This window comes from Etheostoma spectabile, chromosome 1, assembly GCF_008692095.1.
Source record: "Etheostoma spectabile isolate EspeVRDwgs_2016 chromosome 1, UIUC_Espe_1.0, whole genome shotgun sequence".
Lineage (NCBI taxonomy): Eukaryota > Metazoa > Chordata > Actinopteri > Perciformes > Percidae > Etheostoma > Etheostoma spectabile.
Window position 1 is genome coordinate 10,945,880 of NC_045733.1, and position 23,734 is coordinate 10,969,613.

The 23,734-nt window shown below is 41.1% G+C and overlaps 1 long non-coding RNA gene across 1 annotated transcript; it reads right to left on the reverse strand.

The window, feature by feature from the left end:
* Positions 1-1,624: 1,624 nt before the first annotated feature.
* LOC116689880 (uncharacterized) lies at positions 1,625-18,078 on the reverse strand. The gene is made up of 3 exons (XR_004332117.1): positions 18,067-18,078; positions 7,083-7,090; positions 1,625-1,844 (listed from the first exon to the last, which is right to left on the reverse strand). It is a non-coding gene; the product is annotated as an uncharacterized LOC116689880 (long non-coding RNA).
* Positions 18,079-23,734: the final 5,656 nt, after the last annotated feature.

Sequence of the window (23,734 nt, forward strand, 5' to 3'; positions counted from 1 at the left end):
GGACACGGATATGATCTATAAAATGTCAACATAAACAACTTCTATTGTTGTATGGTTTAGACTTGGTTGCCCTACTGTGACATCTTGCAATTGCTACTTTTGTTTGACAAACTAAAATCCAAAATAATTTCAATAGTAATGACAAAACTGTCAGCGAGTTCACACGATACAAGCCTCCCCCCGAGAGATATGGAGAGACTTGTGTGGAGCTGATAGTCTTCATTAGCTTAAATTAACATTCAGATCAAATTGGAAGTGAGACATTTTGTTGTAGGCATCACAGGTATTTTCCAAAACAATGATATAAAAACCTATTCTAACCAGACACAAATCAATTAGACTTTAACAGTTTTTCCTAGCAAAGACTTAACCAGTTACTCTAATTACTGCCAAAAGAATGGTGTCACAGTGGGTGGCAGAACTGAGAAGATGTTTTGCATATGTGTGTTATTTTACATCTCTCTTTCAGTTTCAGTCAGTAACAATACATCATCATGGATTTTGATATTATGAGACAAGCCAGTCAGGCTGTTCACAACTCCTGCTAAACACACAGAGACAGCTCATGGATGGACTCATTCCCCAGGTTTAAAGCCCACACATGATTGTTGCTTTTGAAGTTACCCTGGAGTACAGGTATATTTTGTAGTTTTTTTTTAAATAAAAGAAAAACTCAATATATGGAAATACCGTGCTCTGTATGAGAACTCTACGTTCCAAACATAAAACCTTATGACATCTTTATAAATGCATCTTCCACATGGGTTATATTGTGTTCAAATGGGGAAACAAAGAGGCAGTTGATCTCTTGCCTCATTTAGTTTCCTCTGAAAACAACATCATTTACATGTTCAGCTCCAAATGGCCACTGAATTTGGAGTTGCCGCCTGAGACTTTGCCTTTGGTTTTGTTCAAACATGACAAGGTTAGCCTCCTGAGAAGAGCGAATGGAGGAATTTGGCAACTACCTTTTGGTAGGAGGACCAAAAAAAAAAAATTACAGATGTACCATGTATTGACATTTTAGTAAAGGAAATGCATTTCGGCACACCATATAAACGCAGGTGGAAATAAATGTTTTATTTTCTGTTAATTAAAAAGCACAACAATAGCTTAACTGGTAACATTGTCAAGCTTACCAACATTTAATACGTTAACAAAGCTACTAGAGCTTTCCAATTTGGGTTGAATTCCCCCTTGCGGCTGTAGCTGTTCTGAGGTCAGGTTCTGCATGTGCCTGGTGTTTGCTAACTTTATGTAACAATATATTGCAGTCATAAGTTATCCCACTACGGGGAGCCATTATACTCCACATACACAAAAATCACATCTTTAAAAATCTGAAAACGTAAAAATGGCTGTTAATTCTCACACAGTCAAAACTCCACATATTTTCAGTTTACTATCATATGACAAGGAAAAGCAATACATCCTTCCATTTGAAAAGCTGGAAAATATTTGGCCTTTTTGGATAATCTGTTTGTTGATGATGCATTATGTATCACGCACACAGACAGATGGACCCACAATACACAACTCAGGTATGTAAAATGTTTATTTAGCAAGTATTATTAGTTTATTTAATATACTTACATCAACAGTGTCCTAGTCAGCAAGCAAAGGGAAATCCAAACATGCAGGCAATGGTCAAAAATCCAGGGAAACAACAGAACTCAAAATAACAGGACACAGGGGAAAAACACTTTAAAGCTGAACACAGAGAAGCAGACAATGGCACACTAGGGTAAGGGGAAGGCTGAACTTAAATACACACGACAGGCGGACAATGAGACACAGGTGCAACACATTAGGGAGGGGACAGGTAATCACACAGGTGGGAAAATCTACAAGTGGAAGTAAAACGAGACAACACAAGGGAGAACAGAGAACTTTCAAAATAAAACAAGAAACAGGAAACAGAAAACATGAAACATTGCATTGTAGATCTATTGACTAATGGATTAACTGTTGGAGCTTTACTCATATCCAAACATTCAAGCTGCAAAACCTTAAACTCAGGCTGAAGCTGCTGTTTTTTTTGCTGTTTTTATCGTGTTAATCGTTGTGTGGTCTGTGTTGTATATTTTTATGTGATGTCTTCCTGCTGCATACAAATTGCCCTTCTGGGACAAAGAATAAACTGAACTGAACCGAACAGAATATTCTGCCTAACAACATACCTAAGTGTGTGTTCTTTGTAGACATAAAGGATCCTCTCTGGATCAGTAATCATTTGGTCTTGTAATAGTCCATGTAACTAATTTAAGACTAGGAAATAGCTTTATCTGGATTTCTACTGGACACATGAGATGGTTTTTATTCAGTTTGCCTTAAGCTGCTACTAAGAGTCCCTTGCAATTACTGACTGTACCCGATCCAGGTCCAGAAATGAATAGTGTACGTCCTCGGTGAATAGAATAGAAAAATCTATTGTCATTGTACATACCAAGTAAGTATACTATATTATTACTGGTCCAAACACTGTTCATTTCAGAGAATATATAGTCCTTTTACAAACATGCAATGTTATACTGCTCTAAGACTTGTCCTGTGCTCTTCTAAATTCTGTAAGGTTATCCTCTAAAAGCTCAGCCATCACCCTTGGGGTTAGAAGTGGAGCTAACAGACATCTGGAGCCTCTCGCTAGTCTGTTTTAATATCAGATATGGGAGATTATGGAGGAGAGAAGTCCTTCACCTACACTGTCCCCACAGTTGTAAAAGCACATACAGATACTTAGTGTCCCTCTGTATAGCACAGAGATTAACAAGAGAGAGTAAGCTATAATGAGAATATGAAGTGAACCCCTCTATCACTGAAACACAGTTTCTTTGTGGCTTACCACCCCAATTATTCCCAGTGTCTTATCAGGATACAGACTGAAAACTGTGTCTCAAAATGATTTTATAAATTGAATTTTACTTCGATGCCCGATACAACAAAAAAAAGTCCGATTTTTACCTGCCCGTTTGAAAAGGTGTTTTAACGTATTGAGCTCCATACCAGAAGAGGACCAGTATTTAAACATGTGTGTTATCACAAGATTATTGAGTTAAAATATCAATGGCTCAGACCATTATGGTTTTAAGATCTTCTGACCTAGTGAGGTGCCAGTGACCTTCTCTATAATAATAAAAAGGACCTTTAAAAATGTAATTTTTCCCAATAGCAGAGTCAAAGTGAAAACACGTTCTATTGCTCACCCTTCTGGGTCTGGATGCATGGGTGCTTTCAATTCCAAACAAAATCCCATTCAGCCAAATCAATGAGGACGAACAAATTGGAAGAGACACTAACATACAAGGGCATTGTTCATTTGGGCCAATTTGATGCAGAGTATTGCCAAGGCTGGGATTGTCCAGTCGAGGCAGGTCAATGATCTACTAATCCATCATAGGGTGGACATTTCTCCTCTTGAAGCACAAAGCTGAGATGTGGTGCAACAAATATGCAGGTATATTTTGAGCGGCAGAATAAACTGAATAGCTGAATTAGCATTTCTCTGAATTCAGTTTGCACCCATACAACACAAAGTTGCCATTTCCAAAACTGAACGCACAGAATGCAATTAGGGAACAATAAATAAGCTTTTGAATAGCATGCTGATGTCAGGTGGCAAATACAGACAAAGCATACCCAATTCTGGTGATAAGATGCTTTTCTTTTCAAGTTGTCTTACATTAAATCTGCTGTATGGAATAATGTATGCATGTAACAATTATCAATTGCTGTTTACAATTAGCGTTAAAACTAGTTGATTTTGGTCCATAAATTCCAACAAATAATGCAAAATGCCTGTCACTGTCAGTTTCAGCAGGAGGACCTAAATGCAAGACTCTTTCAGGAAAATGTGCAGAAAAAACACTTTATTTTGTCTCTACAACTTAGAAACCACAAACGAACAGGACTCTCACAGGTGCTAACAGAGAGATGAACTGAACAAGAGACAGAGGAACAGAGGAGTGTAGAAATACACAGACCAATCAACAGAAAGACAGGATTGGACAAGACAGTAACAACAAAACAGGTGACAGCACAAACGGACGGAATCTAACAACACAATAGGGAAGAGGTGGGAGCAGAACTGGAGGGAAACTAACAAGACAGGAAGTGCAGACCATATGTGGGGATGGGCGGAGACAAAGACACATGACAGACAGGTAACCACAGAGTACATGGAAGACATCAACAAGCACTAAACACGACATAATACACAAAATGGCCACGAGAGTGGCACAAAGACAGTCAGTCACAGCAGGATCCTGACAGTCACAAGTGTAAACCCAATCTGGCATCTGTAAATATCTTGTCTCAAACAACGATCCAAAACACAATGAGACATGGAATAGGTCAGGCTAATGGTAAATTAAAAAAAAAAAAATCTCTCTGCTAGTCACAAGAAAACTTTGTCATATGTTATATTACGTTAGAACAGATCATTACAGTTTGAATAGTACATTTTTCCCCACATGCAAGCAGAAGGTAACAATCAGTCTGATTTATGATGTTATATGTCATTGCAAACTAAATAATGACAACGATCAATGTTTTTTTATTTTAATATTGCTGGGACACTGGATGTCTTTAAATGTGAAGTATTTATATAGCGCTTTTCCAGTCTTAACAACTGCTCAAAGCGCTTTTACATCTACAGGAAACATTCACCATTCACACACATTCATACACTCTGGCCGGGGCTGCCGTACAAGGTGCCACCTGCTCAATAGATAAATACTCACACACATTCACACACATTCACACACCGATGCGCAGCACCGGGGGCAACTCGGGGTTCAGTTCTTACCCAAGGACACTTCGACAATGACTGCAGGGGCGGGAATCGAACCACCAACCTTCCGATTGGCAGGCAACCGCTCTACCACTAAGCCACAGCCGCCCCTTTAGCTGTCAGTTGTTGTAAATGGGCTAAAATCACACCCGGAGACAAGGCATGGCACTTTAAGGGAAGACTGGAGGTGATGGGAAAATGGGTCCTCTCATTTGTTCTTCTGCTTGCTGTTTGCTCAGGTGCATTCTATATCAGGTAGTTATGGAGCATTGGAACTCAATACAGATTAATCTCAGTCACATAATATTATGACCAACTTATAATAAACCATGGTTATCTTTTTGTGAATGATTAAACCCTTAATAAACAAAAAATCTCATCTGCTCGTATTAAATACATCGTTAATTTAAAATGGACTCCTTTACAAATAAGATCTGGAATGTATGTCAACAATAATATTCCTCCTGCAGAGTGAGATGGGGGGTGCCAAGTTTAATGGGCTGTCAGGTTTCTGTTTGTTTTGTAAATGTTGAGTAACCTAGAGCAAATGAGGATTAATTCAGCACAATGAACACTAATCAACATTCCAATGGGGCATCTAAAAAAATAAATAAGCCTTGCGTCTGCAGAATAGTAAGACTTGAAATTCGTCACCAGCTATCTGAGCTAAAAATATAACAGCATTGTTAGTTTTATCTAAAATATCATTTATTTGTGTTTTCAGGACAACCAACCTCTCATGGCTGTGCGAATAATGATTGCTTTCTCTGAGAAGAAAACATTGTTAGAAGTGGGATGCTGTTATACAGCAGCAACACCTCAAAGGGAGGAGCGGTGGGTGGAGGTGAGAGGGTCGGGTGTCTGACTTCGACACCAATCCACAATGTTTCTTTCCACCATGATTATGGTTGATTCCTGACCTTTACCAAGTATTTTCTTTTGACCATGACTCACCTCATGTTTCTCACTGAATTAAGAATTTTTAGTTGCCTAAAGTTAACCAAGTCTCAACCATAGTGGTGGCGTTAGGTCATAAAATGGTCATATCATTTTCTATGTGGCGGTTTGAAAGGCAATAATAAGGATTTTGTGGTTTCAAAAAAAAAGAAAAAAAGTGCTGTGCATGAAATAGAGTGGGCTGGGATTGCCTCCACTTGGCTCCCTTAGACCGTTGGCCATGGCCGCGGAAACATATTTTGAGTTGGGGGTGCTGACAAATTTTCGAGAGTGACATTTTTAGCCAACAACAAGTCCATCCAGACCACCACACACCACACGCATCATTACTAAATGTACTAATGAAAAATATATAATATAATAAAATCCAAGAATCATGGGGCAACACCAACAAAAAAACACATCACTGAATAACATTAAATCAAATCATATCAACAGTTAGCTGCCGGGTCGTCTGTTGCTAGCAGGGTCGCTGTGGGAGTGACAGGTGGAGGTGCTGCTGCTACTTCTTTTGGGTAAAGTTGCTGGGTCTTCTGACCCAGGTCTATTAGGCTTTTTAGCCTGTCATTGATTAATGAAGAAATCCAAAATGTGCTTTTGTGCCATGTTATAGGCAAGCTAACTTCTGTACTGTTGAAAGTTTCCACAACTATCTTCACTCGTGAACAGTGTTGGGTAGTAGTGGAATACATGTAGGCCTACCGGCGTTACGTATTCAGAATACAAATTATGAGTAACTGTATTGTGTTACAGTTACATTTAAATAGTTGGTATTTAGAACACAATTACATTGTTGAAATCAATGGCTTACATGACAATACTTCTCTTTCATGAGATTATTCACTGACTAAATAAATTAAGGCAACTCCATGCATTTCCTAGAAGCGGCAATATCAAAACAAATTTTTTTAGCTTTTTGGGTGATCACTGACAGAGGTAGAGATGGAGCCAGAACCGGAACAACAGAGCCAGGGCAGGAATGCGGGTCTATCTTGAAAATTTAAACAACATTTCACATTAAAGAAAGAACAGGGAGAACGAAATATAACTGTGCAGTGCAACCTCTGCACGCAGCAACTAACTTGCTTTCAGCGTTCAAATGACTCCACCTCCAACCTGAAGCATCTTAAAGGAAGTTATTTGTTTAATTAGCCGATGGTAGTTGTCTGCTGTAGTTTTACAGGTCACCTTGCTATGTTATAGTTGTATCAGGTAGCTACCTGCTTAGTTGATCTTAAGTTTACATTCTCCTGTGTGCTGGAGCCATTGAAAGACTGACTAGCCCTGTTGGACATGCTAGCTAACGTTAGCTAAAATTAGCTTGTGGTAGCAAGACTGCGGTTACTGTTGGGGACTACAAATACAAAAATCTATCTACGTGTTCATGTACACATACAGCCAGTTGGAACCAAAGAACACACCAGAATAGGCATGTTTAGTATGCAGTACTATGTCCAGCATACACTTATAAAATGCAATTAAATATGGAAGTAATCCAAGTATTAACGTAACGGAATACATTACAAATTACATTTTTGGGCATGTATTCAGGAACGGAATTTGTTTTGAAAGTATCCTTCCGAATATTGCTCATGGATGAGTGTCAGAGAAGGGCAACGCGCCTTGCTTTTGACAAAATTGGCAGATTCATTCTCATCAAATTATGTGTTTATCTCTTACCAACCAAATTTTAAAAATATATTATGTAATTATATAATTTTTAGTTATGGTTCTAGTTTGTCTACCTTTCGCTAAGGGGGTGCTGCAGCACCCTCCGTACCCCTAGTTCCTTCGACCATGCCATTTCCATACAGTATATGAAAAGTACCTACAGTTTTCACTGCCACATGCACCAGCATGCACACACGGCCGGATCGGTTATCAAAACAAAACCAGAGAAGCTCGGATTATACACACAGAGGGAGGGTGAATTAATTATCTGCTAACAACACCATTACTCCACTAAATCTTTACACAGAAAATATTTGTTTGCCACTGTGTTAATGTTGTGGATGTTGAGTGCAGCCAAGGTAGAGGATTTGTTGGTGATGGTCACTGTAATACATAGTTTTTATTGCCAACATAATTGTGACAGCTCCTATCAGAACCTCAAAAGATTTCATGCATCATTGACAATAAACTTCCTTTACCACACATTGCATTATGTGATAATGTGGTATACACTTCAGGGAAATCAACCAACTTTTAGGTTTTGTTTACGCAGCTAAAACTTTGTCTATTTCACCTTGACACCTTTAGGTTGGTGGCAGTCAGCCAGTCAACAACAACTCATGTGTTTTGTCCCCTCTTTGTCCTCCCTTGTGCGTGTAATTTACTCCACTCCTTTCTCTCCTCCTCTATGCCTGATGCAGGGTGTACTGTTTGAATAGCTGAATTTATTGAAAAAGTCAACAGTAGTTGTCTCAAACGTGTTCATGCATATGTCACGGTCAGTCCACACTTTGCTGCCACAGCAGACCTGCCTTCCGTTACACTCTCCAACAACCAGAGGTGGTAAACAGAGAAAACTTATCAGGACAATTTCATGCTGGACAGCTTAGAAAACATTTAAGAAACATAATAGAAAATTGCTCTTCCCAACAAGATTCTGAGATGTAATTTAAGAATCCACTTACTGTACAAGAATAAAAGAACTTCACAAGTTAAGGTATAACCAGGCTATTTGTTTCTAGAGTCAAAAAATTAAATGGCCAAGACTGCTTCTCTTTTATCTTGACAGCCAATCGAGAACATATTCTTACTTAATGCCTCCTTTCTCAAGTCATACATTTTAGCTGTGAACAGTAAGAAACATTTAGTAATCTGGGCCGACCTGCTTACCTCAAAATGTCACTTACAGTAGAAAACCTACTGCAGTGTCCAGTTTTCTCTGAAACGCTTGAGAGGCTAACCAGACTGCTCCACGATTTAAATTACTTTTCTGTTACTTCTGGTCTGCCTTACTTGCTTTAATCGAGCTATTTTAGTGTGTATCTGTTGTCTTCTGCTTGTGTTATTCCTTGTAATAGTGGGAAACATATGCAGTATTTTTGAATTTCAAGTCCCTGGGTTCATTTATTAATATATGAGAGACCCCACATCTATAGTATCTGTTTTGCATATTTAAAAAAAAGGCTGATGCATGCAGTTTTAATGTGTTTTGCTATCAGAGTTACTAGCCTACATTATCTTGAATAACAGAAAACAGGCCTCACACTCAAGTTAAGGGAAATGGGTGGGGTGGTTATCGTTTGCTGCTGCAGTTTGTATGTTGTAACAGTATCAATTCTGCTCTACCATTCATGTTACAGAAGCAGTGATGTGCATTCATTTTAACAGCCTTAAAGCTGCATTCATCTTTTTTATGTTAAATCAAATGGCAGTAATGGGAAAGGGGTGATTCAGAGAGACAGAGAGAGAGAGAGCCCACAGAGACGTCACATACCACTCAAATCTGCAGGTTTACAGAGCTTTTTGGCCTGTTTTAGCTGATTGTTTTATGGCTCCGTCTCACCGCTTTTATTACATAGCTAAGTATACATTTTAAGAGATTTCCAGCAACAATTCCTTTCAGCACAAAATGGCCAACAAAGTAAGTGACTAGTTTGTCAGAAAAGTACAATAATTAGCAGCTACAGACCCAAACACAGTTGGTGGAGACCAAAGCAGAGCTAAAAGACGAGTGAATGTTAGATTTACCTATATATATGCCCAAAACACGACTTCAGAGGGATGTTGTTTTGCATCAGCTTTCCAGGGCAGGAACAATAGTTTAATATTGATTAATCTGCTGATTAATGTGATTTTTTCTCTTGTACAGAATGTTAGAATTCATACTTTGCACACAAGCGATCACCATGGAAACCTGGCGGGCAAGAAACGCTGACAAAATGGCAACAGACAGTGGCCAGCCAGCGGAATTGCAGCCTTGGAAGATTTCCAATACTACAATTAATCAACTATTTAGACAATATGTTACCAAATATTAAATTTAACTAGCATGACAAGATTAACATACTCGTAACTTGTGATCCGTACACAGCACCTGTCGATGTTTTCATTGCTTTGAAGCTGGCAAAGTCTCTATGAGACTTGGAGATATTTACATCTATCTTAATAGAGAATATGTCACCTTACACCGTACAAAAAATGAAACCCTACAAAAGTATGGATAGTGATCTTTTTTTCAAGTGTGGATGAACAGGAATATTTTCATACTCAAAGGCAAAAAGGTGTGTGTTACTAGCTAGCTACCCACTAACGTATGCTAACGTTTGCTAATCTGTTCCATTGTGTGAATACGTAGCGCTACACCCTGCCTACCCTAAAATGTTATTATAGAAATTACATCCCATTCACTAACTAAACCCACGTAGAAAGACTAATAAAGCGCCCAGCGTATGATTTCAACTGTGCATGTGTGTGTGTGTGTGTGTGTGTGTGTGTGTCGTTGGTTACTTCTGTGTTACTGGCTTTATACACTATTAGAATAACATATAGACACAGAGTTTGTCATAATGTAGTGCTGGTTATCAGTTTTTTTAAACTGATTGTTGTTGAGTTACCAACTACAGTATATTAAACCTTAAAGCAGCATCAATTCTGCCTTCTTTTAAGAAAGAATTATTTTCTGTGCCAAACACTGCACAGTTTTCTCTCCAGACATTATTGCTAACAAATAGCTTTTTATGATCTAGCAAAAACATGCAAATGCTTGCTCGCAGCTGCACACAGTGTTGGGGGGTGGCCCCTGCTTAATAAAAAAGAACTTACATGCATCTTTATTGTAATCTTTACTGAGCCGCACAAATGAAATATTAAAATGAGGGTCCCTTCATTCTGTGATCGTAATGCAGTCATTTAAAAACCCATGGTATTGCTTAAAGTAAAAATTTAATTTTCTTGCCTCTCCTCTCCAATCCTTGTTGAATAATGTAGCGTTATTCTCTACCACATGTGACATTATCTCCAAACTAGGGTGTAAATCCTCACAGCTTAATCCCACCTGGATACACAGTGACATTTGTCTGGAGTGTCTTTTGCTTTGTAAGTGCTAACTGCTTGAGAGAGAAGAAAGATGCGTCGGTCTAGTACATATTGCTGAGCATTAGGCCATTGAAGGCTACCCAGAGCCATGGATGCGGTAGGATGTATTTTTATGGTGTGGGCCTTAATGAGACAGTTGACAGCTGTTATACATTTGGGATGGCTGAGGGGTTTAATGAGCATTTTCACAGCATCTAAGATAAAGGTGCACAATTTCCCACAAAGGCCTGCGTATGTTATTTGTAAATTATTCAAAAAGTGGTGTTGTAGTTGGTATTCATCCAAACTTTAATGGTGCCCAGTTGTTTACTAAACATATTCTGCTTGATTGTAGAACATTTGTGCTGAGAGCGGAATCCTTTGCAGCCTTTTGTTCAAACATGCAGAGCATTATCAATTATTTTGTCCTTCTGCATAAGGAATTGCATGGCGTGTGGCAGACTAGGGATGTCACAATACCAAAAATGTAGTAGTCTGTACCGATACCACCAAAAATACACAATAACTGTAATGAAAAAGTAATTGATAACAACACCTGTGACATTTCATGATTATTGATATCCAATTTGACTCCACGGTAAAAAATTTAACAATAAATCCCTTGTCCTCATTTAGGATAACATTTAGGGGTCTGCGATTGGGATAGTGTCATGTCACTCTTTTTTCATTGTCAGGTTTTTTTTTCTCTCTCACCGTTTTGGTGTGGGGTGGAGGGGGCAAAGAAGGCATGATTTACATGAAATTTGAAGAAAACATAAGTGTTCTGGACCAACAGCCTGCTGCTCTGAAGCCTGGCATCACTACACAGCCAGTCGCGCATTGCCAGACCGCTGCGAAGGAAGGTCTGGCGAGTCCACACAGCATTCTGGGATGGGAGAAAAACATGCTCTGGTTTATTGACATTTCTTTAAACCAATCACAATTGTCTTGGGTTGTGCTAAGCATTGGCACCTCTGCAAAACAGCCTTGAGAAAGAAGTTTTAGTGGGACACGTATACGTTCAAAAGTTGTTTTAGTCATGCAACAGAAAACTCAGATTGGAAAGATAGTCTAGGTAGCTGTCTGGATTTACCCTGCAAAGATCAGAAGAACAGTTAACTATAGTCCTCGTAATATCCTTAGAATTTCCTGTTAGGAATGTTCTTTTTACTTGCCTCAATTAAGTGCAAAGCAGTGGCAACCGGAACAGAGAAATAAAGTGTGCCAGCGCCTGGATGAGTAGCTAGGTATTGTCAGTTTATTAAAAGATAACAGGGAATATTACATGGTGTTGGAATAGACAAGTGTATAAAATCAACCTGATGACGGAAGATGAAACACAGAGGTGTCCCCACGCCAGGGATGGACTGGGATTCATCCAATCTGCCCAACGCATGGATGAAATTCTGCCAACATGTGGAGCTGATGTTCTCTGTACTGCCACACAGCCAACGGCAGGAAGAAAAGTGCAACTATCAACTTCTATGGATCTGCGTAAATGGAAGGAATATATTAACACATGGAGATAAGATAAGATAAGATAAGATTCAACTTTATTGTCATTACACATGTACAGGTACAAGGCAACTAAATGCAGTTTCGGTCTAACCAGAAGTGCAATAGCAGTAAGTGCAGGATATATACAATGGTCCTATAAGTGCAAGACATGGATATGTAATGAATAAATATAGAAAAGAATACTATTATAAACAGAGTTTTACAGATGGGTTTGTCCTATGAATACAAAATATAGATAACAAGTATTGTGAGCAAGATTACAGCTAGGAATTTGGTGGGTATTACTATAATTGCAAATTTTACAGATATGTGCAAATAGCATAATATACTAATGGTTTACAGATTTTACAGGTGAGTATGTACTATGAATATATATATATAGGCGGCTATTATTATTGACAGAATTTTACAGATAGCTATAATAAGTTAGGCTAAAATGAGCAGAATAACAATGATCTAAAGGTAGTACAAATAAAGTAAAGTTTGGGCAGAAACTATCCGAATTAAAGTGCAGTGGAAAGTAATTGCATATTACAGTTAAAGTACGGTAGTGCAGATGTAAATGTAAACAATTGGTACTGTAAATAAACAGTCAGCAGTGCAAATTGAAATGTAAGTAGTGCAAAAAGATGCCGATGTAAACAGTCGTTACTATAGTAACAGTCAGCAGTGCAGGTGAACATTATAATATTGCAGATAACAAAATGGAGGCAGGTGTGAGGAGGGAGAGGACAGTCTATCTGTATTTGAGGGGAGTGGGATCAATGAGGAACGGAGTTCAATAAAGAGACAGCTCTGGGGAAAAAACTGTTCTTTAGTCTGCTGGTCCTGGTCCGGAGGACCCTGAAACGACTGCCGGAAGGCAGGAGAGAAAACAGTCTGTGGGCTGGGTGAGAGGAGTCCTTCAGGATGCTGCGAGCTCGATGCAGACAGCGTTTCTTCTGGATGTGCTCGATGGCGGGTAGTGGAGTCCCGGTGATGCGCTGGGCGGTTTTCACCACCCGCTGCAGTGCCTTGCGCTCTGCCACAGAACAGCTCCCATACCACACTGTTGCACAGTTGGTCAGGATGCTTTCTATTGCACAGCGATAGAAGTTCACCAGGATAGTTGAGGAAAGGTGATTCTTCCTCAGTGTCCTCAGGAAGAAGAGGCGCTGGTGAGCCTTCTTGACCAGGCAGGAGGTGTTGGTTGACCAGGACATGTCCGCCGAGATGTGGATCCCCAGAAACTTGAAACTGGAGACACGCTTAACAGCCATTCCATCGATGTGGATGGTGTCGTGCATGCCTCTTGGCTCCTTTCTGAAGTCCACGATGAGCTCCTTGGTTTTGGTGGTGTTGAGGAGCTGGTTATTTTCAGTGCACCATGTGGCCAGGTGCTGGATCTCTTCCCTATAGGCAGTCTCATCGTTGTTGCTGATGAGACCAATCACCGTAGTGTCGTCCGCAAACTTGATGATGGAATTAGATTCGTACACAGGCTTGCAGTCGGAGGTGAAGAGGGAGTAGAGAAACGGGCTCAGCACACAGCCTTGTGGTACACCAGTGTTGAGTGTGATGGACGTGGAGCAGTTGGAGCCTGATCGAACATTCTGGGGTCTGTTGGTGAGAAAGTCCAAAATCCAATTGCACGTGGAGGTGTTGATGCCCAGGTCTCCAAGTTTGGCTATTAACTTGGCCGGGATGACAGTGTTGAATGCTGAGCTGAAGTCAACAAACAGTATTCGTGCATAAGTGTTCTTATTGTCCAGATGTGTGAGCACAGAGTGCAGTGCCATGGAAACCGCATCCTCTGTGCTCCTATTGCTACGGTAGGCAAACTGGTGTGAGTCCAATGTTGATGGTAGCGAGTCTTTTAGGTGTGCAAGGACCAGCCGCTCAAAGCACTTCATTACAATGGGTGTGAGTGCTACAGGGCGGTAGTCGTTAAGGCACTTCGGGCTGGAGTGTTTTGGCACTGGCACAATGGAAGTGCATTTAAAGCATGTTGGTACAGCTGCTTGGGCAAGAGACAGGTTGAAGATGTCTGTAAAAACTCCAGCGAGCTGCTCCGCACATGCCCTGAGTACACGTCCAGGGATGTTATCCGGTCCAGCCGCCTTGTGCGTGCTGATCCTGCTCAGTGCCTTGCAGACGTCTGTGGAGGTCAGCTGAGGGTTTGAGCTTGGTGGCAGTTTCTCTGTTGTCTCTTTCAAAGCGAGCATAAAAGTCATTAAGCTCGTTCAGGAAGTTGACATCAGTGGCTGTGGGGGTGGAGTGAGTGGGTTTGTAGTCACTGATGGCCTGAATGCCCTGCCACATGCGTCGAGGGTCAGCGTTGGAGAAGTGTCCCTCTATCTTCAGCTTGTAGCAGTGCTTGGCCTCTTTAATGCCCCTTTTCAGATTTGCCCTGGATGTGCTATAGGCCCGTGCGTCTCCTGATCTGAAGGCAGTATTGCGTGTCTTCAATAGGAGTCGCACTTTCCTGTTCATCCATGGCTTCTGATTTGGGTATGTGGTGATCTGCTTCTGGGTTGTAACAGTGTCTATGGTGGTGTTAATATAATCCAGTACAGAGGAGGTGTAGCAGTCAATGTCCGTGTGAGAGCCACTGGTGGCTTGAGTAGCAAACATACTCCAGTCTGTGTGTAGAAACCTTTCCTGAAGTGATGAATCTGCTCCTGCAGGCCACACCTTGATGGTCTTCACTGATGGCTTCACGCGGTTGATGAAAGGTGCATATTTGGGGGTGAGGAACAAAGAAAGGTGATCTGACTGTCCCAGGTGGGGGAGGGGTGTCGCGACGTAGGCTCCAGCCATGTTTGTGTACACATGGTCTAAAGTTTTGTTTCCTCTGGTGTGACAAGAAACATGCTGGTGAAATTTTGGTAGCACTGACTTCAACTTTGAATGATTAAAATCACCAGCAACAATAAACGCAGCTTCCGGGTGAACGGTCTGTTGTTTACTGATGGCTGCGTGAAGTTCTTTCATCGCAAACTTGGCGTCAGCGTCCGGGGGAATATAGGCTGCAGTGATAATCGTACAAGTGAACTCCCGTGGTAGATAGAACGGTCTACATTTAACCATGAGAAACTCAAGGTTAGCTGAACAATGTCTCCCGACAATAGCAGAGTTTGTGCACCAAGCTTTGTTAATGTAAATGCACAGACCACCACCTCTGGTCTTGCCGGAGCCATCTAGTGTTCTATCCGCCCGGAATGTGTGGCGTCCCGCTAGCTCGATAGCATTGTCCGGTATTGCGCTGTTTAACCATGTTTCCGTGAAGATTATGACATTACAGTTCAAAAGTCTCATACTGTGTGTAATGCTGAGTCGGATCTCCTCCATTTTGTTCATCAGCGACCGTACATTGGCAAGGAAAATGCTGGGTAAAAAGAGCCGGTGTGGTGTTAGCTTTAGTTTAGCTCTTAGTCCTCCGCGCTTCCCCCGCCTTTGTTTACGATCTCGACGCCGCCTGCGTGCACTTCCGCCCGGCCGGGCAGAGCGCGTAGCCTCGGGTCTTCTGGCGATCTCAGGAAGGAGTTGAAGATTGTCCGTAAAACTGTCGGAAATTTTGAGAGTCACACTTTCTAAATTCCACCAGAGAATACAGGGGGAGGGTGAAAGTTTTGACCTTGTTTGTAACCAAGCTAAAAACTTGTGAAAGATTGTGATTTCCCCAACAGTGACAAAATGATTAGAGACAAAATCGTCTTTGGCACAAACTCTTCTTAAGTGCGTGAGAAGCTGTTATGCCACACAGACTTTATATTAGAGAAGGCTATTGATATTGCACGGACACATCAGCTGTCACAGCAGCAGTTAGAAACCATGCATAGCCCCACTGCTAGCACAGCTAATCAGTCAGCTCATGCAGTTAGCAGAAAACCACAATCAAACTACGCTGACTCCAAAAATACAGTATGGAACAAGGACTGTGGAGCACACGGTGGAGAGCTCAGACACACAGAGGACTGTGAATGCCCCGCCAAAGGAGGCCACTGCAACAAATGTAAGAAGCCCAACCTTTTCTCTAAAGTGTGCAGACAGAGTAGAGCAACCACCAGATGAACTGTACATATATTGCTACTATCACAAAGCTACATGCTAACACCGCCAAACAACACGCATGCAGAGGTGCAAATAAGGGAAAAGAGGGACAAATTGAAATTTAAAATTGACACGGGTGCTGTTGGGGCCCCCCCACCAAGTTGGTTGATAGAAAGGGACCCACACGAGACTTCAATCACACGTCAGAAGTTTATTCACCAAGAAGATTTATCTGGAGACACAACTCCTACCCTTACACAGTTATGTCTGAAAGCTAACTTACAGCGTAGCAGATTATGTAGAAAAACCACTCCTTGTTACACACATTTAGTACTTTTCCATATCCCGTGCACCCCGCCCCAGTCTGTTGAGCTGACCTTTGACTCACCCTTTGTCTTCCTGCTTTTTACTGACAAGTGCCCAACTGTGTTGAGTGTGGCTGAAACCAGGGTGCGATTGCAGCCTAAAATGTAGCAGATAATGTCACACGATGTACTGTTTGTTCTCTTTTCTGTAACAGTCAAAATAAGTCTAAGCAAACAGCAAGTTGAAACTAAAACATGTTATTTTAGCTCACAGTGCCCAGGCCAACATAATACCAGCCAGCACATTCCACAAAGTGTTTGGCAATAAAGTTCTAAGCCCACCAGACAGTACTATCTCAGGATAAGGTGGACAGAGACTGGTAGTGGAAGGGTCATGCAAACTCACATGCAGATACAAAGAAAAAATCATCAAGTCATGCTAGACTTTGACATAGTCTGTGCAATGAATGCACTTCCTCTTTTGGGAATGCAAGCATGCCTAGATCTGGACATGGTCAAGCTAGTACATATGGTCAACACACTGCCACACACTAGCATTAGAGATGAGTTTGCCAACGTATTTGAAGTCATTGGACTGTTTCCTGGGGAGTGCAACCTTTGCTTTCAACCTGCCATAACACCAGTGGTGTGTCCGCCTCGCCGCATCCCATATGCCCTGCGAAGCAGACTCAAAGATGAACTAAAAGAAATGGACGATATACATAAAGTCACAGAGCCGACTGAGCAGGTAAATGCCTTAGTTGTGGTAGAAAAGCCAACAACAGGGATGCTTAGAATATGTTTTGACCCCCCGCTCTCTAAACAAACCATTCACAGACCCCACTCTAGATGATGTCACACCAATACTTCAGCATACTAGATGCCAGGTCTGGGCGATAAAACGCAGCCACAGGTTATCCATCTATTCAACACCATCTATGGCAGATATTGTTTCAAGAGGTCCCCCTTCAGGATCATATCTGCACAGGATGAGTTCCAGAGGGGAGTGAATGAGGCTTACGAGGGGCTTCCAGGCGTTGTCGCTATTGTGGATGACATCTTGGTGTATGGCCGCGCCAAAGACGAGCATGACGCCAACCTAAGTGGCATGCTGGAGAGAACAAAAGAGAAATGCATAAAGCTGAACAAGGATAAAAGTGAGCTACTTTGAGTACAGGCTGACACAAGAAGGTATCCGACCCGACCCTAACACGATCTAGGCCATAAAAGACATGGCTCCCCCATGCAAAAGCCGCAGACTAAACTGGGCATGCGCACTTACCTCTCCATGTTTACCCCCAAACTCTCAGAGGCCACAGAACCACTCTGGCAGCTGCTAAAAGAGGGCAAATTTGTATGGGACTCAACCTTAACGTTGCATTCACACAGGTAAAAGACCTCTTAACACAGGCACCCGGCCCAGTTTTCACATACTTTGACCACACCAAAGATGCCAAACTTCAAGTTAATGCATTACAATGCGGCTTAGGAGCAGTCCTGGGAGAGAGAGAAACCAGTTGCATATGCATCCAAGGCACTAAATGAGACTAAACAGAACAATGCACAAATCAAAAAGGAATTCTACGCAGTGCTCTTTGAATGTAAGAGGTTCCACCAGTACCTGCATGGCCGACAAGTGATCATTGAATCAGATCACAAGCCACTAGAGGCAATCATCCGAAAGCCACTGGCAGCTGCACCGCCCAGGTTACAGCGCATGATACGACAGTTAAAAAGGTATGACATCACCACTGCACACAAGTCGCAGAAAATTTGTGCAGAAAGCCAATTGAAAGCAGTGATCAGTCAATGAATGAAGGTACGGACTCACAAATACACACAGTGATCAGCAGCGCTCCAGTGAACGACAGAAATTGGCAGAGATCAGAACTGCAACAGCCCAAGACCAACAGCTCTCAGTGCTGACACAGGTTACCTTGTTAGGATGGCCTGAGTCAAGGAAAACATGCCCATCTTCTTTCCCCGAATACTGGAATCATCGAGATGAGATATCCCAGATGAACGGCATCCTGCTAAAAGGAGAAAAAAACATTATAGCACACTCACTCACGGCTGAAATGCTTGCGTGCATACACTCAGGACATTTAGGGATAGAAAAGTGTAAACAACGGGCAAGAGATGTGGTATTCTGGCCCGGCATGGGGAAACAAATGGAGGCGCTAGTTGGATCCCGCAACATCTGCCTCGAACGACGGAGGCAGATGTTGAGCATTGGCTCCATCCCTGAAAAGCCTTGGGAAGTAATAGCCACCGGCTTATTCACATGGAATAACACTAACTACATAGTGGCAGTTGATTATTACAGCAAATATTTTGATGTACAGAAGATCAGCAGCCTCAGTTCCACAACCCTCATCCAAAAGATGAAAGCCATGTTGCTAGGTTTGAAATACCTCAGACCGTAATCAGTGATAATGGACAGGAGTTCTGAGCATACACTCATGCATGGGACTTTGAAGATGTCACAAGCAGCCCACTCTACCCATAACGGGTTGGCTCATTGATAAAGCACATGCACAAGGGACAGATCCTTCTCTCAGCTTATTGGAGTACGGAAACACCCCGGCTGATGGACTGAAGTCACCAGTGCAGCTGCTGATGAGCAGGCCTTCCTCCTGCAGTCGCAGCAGTCCACTAGAGGAGACAACTGTGCCAAAGGCGGCAAAAGCAGTACTACAACTGAACAGCCAAAACACTGCCAGCACTACCACTGGGTGCCACAGTTTGCTACCAGCTCTCAGCGTGGAAACGTGCAACTATCAAAGAAACAGCAGGTACCCAGAGGTCATACAACATCTGCACTGATCAAGGCCACAAACCCAGGTGAAACGGGCGTCACCTCTTGCAGACTCCAAAAGGTGGTACAAACCACAAAGGTCCACCAACTGGCCATGAACTGGAGCCTGTCACTCTGCAACACAACACTGAACACACACAAGACACACAACCAGCCCCCACAGCATCAGCACACTACACTACACTACCACAAGTTCAGGCCGCATATTATGGCCTAGAGAAATTTTGAAATTTTGAGGTTAAAAAAATAGACACAAAAGAGTGAACAACGATGTTTTGTGAAAATGTTTAGGTGTAGAAATGCTTACTTGGTGTATACTTACCTTGTTTTGTTTAAATGATACAGCAACGTTCTATCAGAGAAACTACCTGATAAAGTTTCAATTTCAGTTGTGTTGTCAAGGTTCAAAAGTTAAAGTTTACATGATAATCTTATTATCCCATCGGCAATGCAAGGTAGTTTAACGTGTTGTGTATAGGTTCATTTAAATTCCTAAATGGGAACAGGGACGTCTACTGGCGTAATTTTCACATTGCGCTGCAGTGCTAAAAGTAACAAATTCTGGGTAATCTACAGCAGAACTCCTGATAACTGCGGTGCTAAGTTGCACATTAAACGCTGCAGAGACAATATTAGCCAAATCGTTTTAAAGTCCACCACATATTTTATTTTGCTGTATTTTTGTTGGGATTAGATTAGAGAGGAATGCTGTTAGTTTGGCGTCAAGTGAGGCACCAATTTTGAGCTCAGAGCTGAATGTTAAATTTAGCTAATTTTGCATTGATTCTGACGCTCGTTCTCCGTCTGACTCACTGTGCGTTGTATAGGGCTGCTTGTGTCTCTGTCCTTGATGAAGTGCTTGCCCTGATTTGGTCTGGTTTCCCCATATGCAGGAAACTGTTATTGAATTTGATGTTGACTTTTATGTGGAAAATGTACAATGATAATGGAAGAGCTGTATTCCGGTGTCAAAGACACTGTAACCTACTATTTAATACACTGTATTTCTAATACACTAGAAATGCCTTTTAGGAGTTCAGGATTTTATTTCATTTATTTTATTTTACTTGGAAATAGACAAAGCATTGTAAACCATTATTGTTATACTTCTGTTAAAAATAACCCTTCCGCTATCCGATCACAGTTAATGTGATGTCAACGTGCTCGCCCTGATTCGGTCTGGTTTCCCCATATGCAGACGCAGCTTCACACACACAACACAGCGAGACTGTCCCACAGAGGACCGTCCCAGTAGCAAGATAAATTGACTGATGAGTTGAATGCCTAAAGATGACATAGTTCATTAATATATATGGCAGCTACTCTATGTATGTTGATGACCATGTTTTTTTTTCAAAAGAAGGGGGATATGTAATATCCTAGTATAGGATTTCCTGAGAAATAAAGCGTGGCAGCGCTTGTATGAGTAGCTAGGTATTGTCTGTTTAGTCGTAGATAACAGTGATTGTGACACTCAGAAATCAACCGTTGATCAAAATGCCAACATAAAGAAAGTGGAAGTAAACGTACATCCTACCGAAATGAAAGACATATGGCAAAATTCCGGCGGCACCAGACCAATCCTGGAAGTGGAACGTGGTGGATATAGACCTCCCCTGGAACTCACAGACAGAGAACATGTTTAGTAACGTATATTTCTCTCTGCCATTGTCGTTTTTCACATTTAACCGAGTTGGTTAAAGTGAAATTAACTGACATAATAAAGGTCTGCTAAAACAAGCGCTAAATTTAGCTTATGTCAGCTATCGAAGCTAACTGCTTCGATAGGCTGCAAGAGACAATGGCAGAGATGTACACATATACCTTTTGTTTTGGAGCTCCAGGTGAAGTGGGGAAGCTGTAGCTGTAGATATACGGTAAAGCCAGAGGTTTACTGCGGTTGGCTGAGCAACATGGTGTGTGTTCTTCTTCTCCAGCATTGAGCAGCAGATTAGAACAGTCAGGTCTGGAAGAATTGCATCCCCCGGTGTGAACGGTACTCTAGAAAACAAAGTACTGCCACGTTTTTAGAGTTTTCGTACTAACTTGGTACCAAAGTTCTCGTGACATCTTTATGGTGGACTGTATTTAGGGATGTCAAAGTAAAGGCTGGCTAATTAAAGAGCAGAAGCATTTTGTGACTATAATCATATTGTGAACATTGTCTTTTTCGAGAGCTGAAAAGGTTACTTGAATAATCAATTAAGCAACCGACACAAAATCAACCTGCAGCTGTTTTCATAATCAATGAAGGATTTCAATAATTTTTTTAAGGAAAAATGAAGCTTCTCCATCGTGGTGGTAAAATGCTTTTCTTCATCCTACATGGTGGGGTTGTAGTAAATTGAATATGTTTGGGTTTTGACTGTTGTTTTGGTAAATCATGATTGGATTTTCTTGAGTTGTTGAGTTATTATCATTTCCTGACATTTGTACGCACAAAACAATCCAGAAAACCACTGGCAGATTAATCAATAATGAAAACAATCATTAGTTGCGGCCCTGGCTTTGTCATATTTATTGCCTTTTACAAAATTGCTTAAAAGCCCTGTCACTCGCCTTAAGCAACATCTTCTATCTTCATGCTGTTAAATGCAAGTAGGGAGGAATAATGGTGTCAAACTTCAGAGGACAGAGAGTTTAGTTTGGGTTCCAATAGTGTAAAGACCGGAAGACGAGTTTTGTAAGCCAGAAATCTCACTCGTCTTATTGGTATTGATCAACAACTCCATCCACCACTGGCAGATATATTAAGGTCATTTTGTGCTATGAGGCAGTAAAACCTTGAAAAAGCTTATTTGGAAAAAGCTGTGCCAGAAACCTGTCAATGTTGTTGCAATTCCTTGGTAAGTACGTGACTGTGGAAAGAGTTACTACAATTTGAATTCATCTGAAGTAACCTTATGATCTTTTTATGACATTTATTACATCCTTTAATAGTAGATTCATAATACAATTTATTACATAATATATACTGTGTATATATATATATAAACACAATACAGTAATAGAAGCTCTGATCTTCTCTAATATTGCTCACTACTGTGTTCAGACTACTTACCATGTCAGACCGTGCATGGGCAGGATGAAAAGGTAGGCCATCTACCGTCTTCAGGTCTACGAACAAGAACCTGCTTTTCTGAGAAGTCCCAGTATACGCTTGGCTAAAACAAAGGAATTATTGCGTTTATATGAATAAATACTAAACACCATCAAAGAGGTGTACTTGCCAGGCTGACATATGCTGTGTATCAATGGTTTTAAAACACTGTGAACATGGTAATTGCAATTTGTTATTTTTACTTTCATTGCCTATTTGATAAGGAAAGTTCATTTTTTTGGACACTGTCCATTTGCCTTAATTAAGGAAAGTGCTCATCATTGTTGCTTAAGAATTTCTCCAGACTGGAAAACAGTTTTTACAATATCCGACCTTGCCCACCGGTCTGCTTTAAAATGAGAGCATATGTGACCAAAATGAGGGTGTAATTACAAAGCAAATGCAATTGATATTGGCGCACGGATGTGAGTTTTTCTTATATTAGAATACAAACATTTGTTTTTACATAAAAAATTATATCCGTAATCTGTGTGTAATCTATTCAGTCTTGGCTGCCTTTGGTGTCTTCTGCTTCATACTCGTGCAGAGATTAATTGAGCTTTATTATTTCAGCACTCGGGCTGATCACAAAGGCTCTTGTGTGGCTCAGGTGGCCCTCTTGTGTGACATTCAGGCAGTGTCTCATTAGGACACAAACACATCTTTGTTGAACAAAGGTTTCACAAATGGGCATGCTATTACAGGATGGTGTTGAAATATGTTTTACAGTTGGTCACGGAGCGAGTGTAGGGAGTGGATAACTGCTGACGTTTGCAAACACAGGGGAGTAAAAAAGGATTGAAATGACATCATGCTAAATAGAGATGGAATGAGATCAAAAACCAGTCTGGTTAGCAAGTAGAGAGATGGTCGGTGCAGGTTGTATTGGCTTTGTCAAACTTTGTTCTGTTCAGGAACAAGGCAAAAAGCTCTGCTTAATATGTTATCTTCAAAAACATATTTTTTTCTACAGTTAGAACTTTTGCTGCCCTTAACAAAAAACAGTTTGGCATCAATGACTAAAACAGTTTGGCATTATAACTCAGTCTATACATCTTATTTACCTATAAAACATTTTAAAATGAAAATGGGATTATTGCTACTCTATAAAAATACATTTTTTGTGAGATGAAATATGCAGAATGTAGCCAACTTTTATATGTGCCAATATTGTAATGTCTCTTTAAATG